This window comes from Urocitellus parryii, chromosome 16, assembly GCF_045843805.1.
Source record: "Urocitellus parryii isolate mUroPar1 chromosome 16, mUroPar1.hap1, whole genome shotgun sequence".
In the NCBI taxonomy this organism is placed as follows: domain Eukaryota; kingdom Metazoa; phylum Chordata; class Mammalia; order Rodentia; family Sciuridae; genus Urocitellus; species Urocitellus parryii.
In genome coordinates, this window is record NC_135546.1 from 16,937,695 (window position 1) to 16,942,620 (window position 4,926).

Here is a 4,926-nt window from a genome sequence, read left to right on the forward strand (position 1 = left end):
TGTATTTTTTTCTCTGCTGAATCTGTTGACCTTACTGAACTCCTTCCCGTTTTCATTCACGGGTATTTTCTTCAATAAATCACTTGCACATCTAATCTTAAATTGGTGTCTGCTTCTCCGAGGCCCCCAACTAACTCGTGGTGGGAGGCGGATAAGGGAACACAGAGAGAAATCACGGAACCATGCCTGGTCCCCAGGAAGTAAACGTTTGCATTTAGTACAGAGACACAGCCAAATACCACCAACTGACAAGCAAAGTCACCCTAGATGGATGGCTCTCCATCCTGCAGAAATTCCCTCTCCCCTACACTTAGTAGGTGCGCAAAACGTTTCTTGCATTTATCTTCACATGTACAGACTATTTCTGGGAGGACACGGCAGGATTGGTGGTTGCCATGGAGAAGACCTTAGCACCTGGAGAAGAAATATAAAAGGGGCACTCTCTTCTCTCTAAATCACCTGGCCTACCTTTCCAATCTGTACTGTATGACTGCCATCACCTGTCACAAAAAAATAAACTAGGCTGTTGCTGGGCGCGGTGGCACATGCCTGTTACCACCACCACCGGGGAGGCTGAGGCAGGAGGATCGCCAGTTCGAGGCCAGCCTCGGCAACATATTGAGGTCCTAAACAACTTAGTGAGAACTTGTCTGAAAAATAAATAAATAGGGCTGGGGATGTGGCTCCGTGGTGAAGTGCCTCTGGGTTCAATTTCCAGTAACAAACAAAATCTAAGTTGGTGTGTGTGTGTGTGTGTGTGTTTTGCTGAGCCTCAAACCCAGGACATTGTGCAAGCTCTCTACCGCTGTGCTACATCTCCAGCCCTCCGCTGTAGTTTTAATTTTATTTACTTATTTATTCATTTATTTGGTACCAAGGATTGAACCCAAGGGTGCAGAGCCACTGGGCCACATCCCCAGCCCTTTTTATATTTTGAGATAAGAGTCTTGCTGAATTGCTCAGAGCCTCACTAAATGGCTGAGCCCATATCTAGCTTTTTTTTTTTCCCCAACTATACTGGGATTCGAACCCACAGCCTTGGCACCAGCTGGGAAACCACTTTACCCACTGAGCTCCAGTCCCAGCAGGCATCAAGGTAAGGAAAGCTGAGCCTCTCTCTGTCTGGGGGCCGCAGTTCTCAATCGTGGCTGCACAGCAGAATCACCTGGGGGAGAGAGAGGGTCCCTAAAAGTCCCCATGTCCCTGCTGCGTTCCAGATCGGTGGGACAAGATGGGACCATCTTTTCCAGTTGCCCCAGGGCGGGGCGGGGCGGGGCGCTGCGGAGCGGCTCTGAGCCTCCCGCGGGGGAAAGCGCCTGTCGTGCGCCCCCTGCTGGCCGAAGGAGTCGCTGCCCCTGGGTGGGCTTTGCTCCCGGACTGGCTTGTCCCCTAAAGCGCCAGAGTCTGGACAGCTTATATAAGAAGCAAGCGTTGCTCCAAGCTTCTTATTAACAGTTAACCAGAGGATGCTATTTAAAGCAGACGTGGGAGGCCTCTAGGTCTGGCACATGGGCGCAGGACGCAGACAGACGATGATGCCCCAAATTCTGATCCTCAAACCTGCCACCCAGGCCCAAGCGAAAAATAGGAGCGGCTGGCAGTGGCCAGACAGCGCGGGGGCGGTGGGGACGTGGAGGAGGCTTTAATTAAAATGCTTAATGTACTTGGTGATATTTATTTTTTTCCCTAGCTGAAGTCTTATGGGTCCCCATGTTTGGTCTTCTCCTAATGAAGGTGAAGGTCATTCATAACTCATCAGTTCATACCTTTAGCAGGTGCTAGGCAGGGCACGAATATAAAAATAAAATGCACGGGGTGGGGGCAATAACAAAAATGAGCTTAGCTCACGTTTATTGAGTGTTTACTATGTGCCAGGCACTAGTCTATGTGCTTTGCATGTATTATCTCATTTCATCCGTGCACAATCCCCAGGAGGATCCTTATTGTCCCATTTTACAGGTGAGAAAATGGATGCACGGAGAAGTTAATAATTTGCTCAAGTTCTCCCTGTGGCTGGCACAACCCAGAATCCTCCTTGGACAAGTTCAGTCTAGTAAGGTGACGGATTTGGGAAATACATATTAGCCATCGGGGACTCACAAAGGATGGAGTACCTCTTCTGTGCGGGAAGGGTCAGGGAGTGTGGTCCCTTGAAATAGGGAGTTGGAGAAGAGGGGAGGAAACTCCAGGCAGAGGAAGGGCTCTTGCAAAGGCGGGGAGGCAGGAAGTGGTACAACTTCTACCTTAAACAAAAAAAGCAGCTTTGGAGCTGGGCGCAGTGGCGCATGCCTGAAATCCTAGCTGGGCACAGGAGGCTGAGGCAGGAGGATCGCGAGTTCAAAGCCAGCCTCAGCAAAAGCGAGGCAACACGCAACTCAGTGAGACCCTGTCTCTAAATAAAATACAAAATAGGGCTGGAGATATGGCTCAGTGGTTGAGTACCCCTGGGTTCACCCCCAAATAGAGGAGCACCTCCTTTTCTATGTCACCCATGTCTGGCAGAGAGAATGGCAGAAGAGAGATCAAGGCTTCTGTCCTGGGTTCCAAGCCACCTACCCTCTGAGTCTCAGCTTCCTTCCATGCAAAATGGTTCTTACTCACATCTGTCTGGGACAGAGCACAGAAATGGCCCAATTCTGGTCTCTGCTAGGGGCTGAGTTGGGTTCTCCTCCAAATTCTCAGGTTGGAATCTGACCCTCAGGAACCTCAGAAGGTGACCATATTTGGAGACAGGGTCTTTTTTAAAAGAGGTGATTACGTTAACATGTTTGAATCTAGGCTGGTCTTGTGACTTGGTTTGGCCAACAGGAGGCTCGGCTAGAAAGATGCAAAAGTGACATTGTGGCGGCTCTGAGTGGTGACTTTCCAAACTTGGGCTGTTTGCGTGGTTTAGGTGGTCTGAGAGCGCCACCTGGTGGCTGACTTGGGTCATTACGCCCTCTGCTTATCCTGAGACACGGTCAGAACTGGAGCCAGGGGACCCCCCCAACTCTGATGAAGGGTAAACTTGCCTCAGACTCCGGACTGGGGCACATAAATCCCCAGGCAGGAATTCTTTGGGCCCTCCAGGTGCCTCCCCACCCCTGACTCGCTGAGTCTTCCAGGGGTGGGATGATGACCCTTTATCTCAGAAGAGCAAACAGGTATATGAAATTTTGGAAGAAGAGGTGGCTTGGGGACCTTGGCCCAGTTTTGCTTTCTGCTCCTTTTCCAATCTTCTCTGACTTTCCTTTTTTCTTCTGCTACTGGGGATTGAACCCGGGGTGGTTAACCACTGAGCCTCATCCCCAGCCCTTTTTATATTTTATTTAGAGACAGGGTCTTGCTGAATTGCTTAGGGCCTCGCTAAATTGCTGAGGCTGGCTTTGAACTCCTAATCCTCCTGCCTCAGCCTCCCGAGCTGCTGGGATTACAGGTGTGCGCCACCACGCCCAGCCTCCTTTTTAAATTTTTTATTTTGAGAAGGGTCTTACTAAGTTGCTCAAGCCCTCACTAAATTGCTGAGGCTGCCTTCACACGTGCAATCCTCCCACCTCAGCCTCCTGAGTCACTGGGATAAGAGGTGTGTGGCACCACACCTGGTTGTGAATGAACTTTTTCAGGTTTATCAAAGGACTCACACTCTTTCCCATAACAATACCTTTGTGGCCAAGGTATACGTAGAACAGTATCAGGAGCGTGCAGGTCACTTAGTAAATATTAATTGTCATCATCATTAAAATGGAACTATTAATCAAGCTGCCCAAAGGATTAAATAATGACAGTGCTTTTGATAAATGGTAGAGCATACAGGCAGGACTTTGCCACTATAATTCTTTTTCTTTGTAGGACTTGGGGGCACTTGACCACTGAGCCATACCCCCAGCCCTATTTTGTATTTTATTTAGAGACAGGGTCTCACTTAGCACCTTGTTGTTTTGCTGAGGGTGGCTTTAAACTCGTGATCCTCCTGCCTCAGCCTCCGGAGCTGCTGGGGGCCACTATAATTCTTTAAACTATCAAAAGAACAGCAGTGACCCATCTATCATGATATTCCGAATTGATTCACAAACTGTAGGCTACATGACTGCTGCTTTTTGGAGCAAATGAAATGGTGACTTTTTTTTTTTTTTTTTTTTTTAAGCAAATAAATTGGTTTTGGTAAACGATAAAATGACAGGTAAAAATCATGGTGGTTTAATTAAATGTTCATTTCCTGGGCCCCAAACATGGTCCCGGCTGTACTACTTCTGCAATCTATGTGACTGAGATCTGTGTGGTCCCAGATATCCAACAGGGTCTTCTCAGTCCCAAAGTCCTGGTTATGGGGACCCAGGGCCATTTGCATCTGATTCTAAAACACAAAAGGGCGACCACGTCGGATCCGGCCAATCCTGTTCCTCCTCAGCACCGCAGGGGGGGGGGGGTCAAGTCGCCTTGTCACTTATAAATGCTGCAGATGTCCCTTAGATTTGGACACGTTCACTGGGCACCCCTTCCCCCCATTCTCCTCATTCCAGGTCTCCATTCGCACGTGGCTCTACGCCAGGTCTGGCGACATCCTACTGTCCCTAGCTCTCAGGGACTTTCTCTCCACTGAAGTTAGAACCGTAGTTGGGGTGAAGTTGGGACTCCTTGGCGACCCAATTCTTTCCACTCATCGGTGAAGACCCAAAGTACCACAGGTCTCCGTTTCCCCATCTGGACAACCGAGGGGAGGGCACTGGCTGGCTTTAAGGGGTCGTCGGTGTGAACCAGGGACGTCCGATCTGCGAGTCCAACTCCTCCCCACATCCCCGTTGGGTCGGCGCCTGCGCAGAAGCCAGCGACTCCCGCGCAGCCGATCCTCTGTGACTCCGCCCCCTTCGAGCGCTCGGCGCTCGACCGGCGTCTCCCAGCCTGACTTCCGGTTGGGGCGCCGCCGCAGGCGCGCTTGCCGAGCGCCGA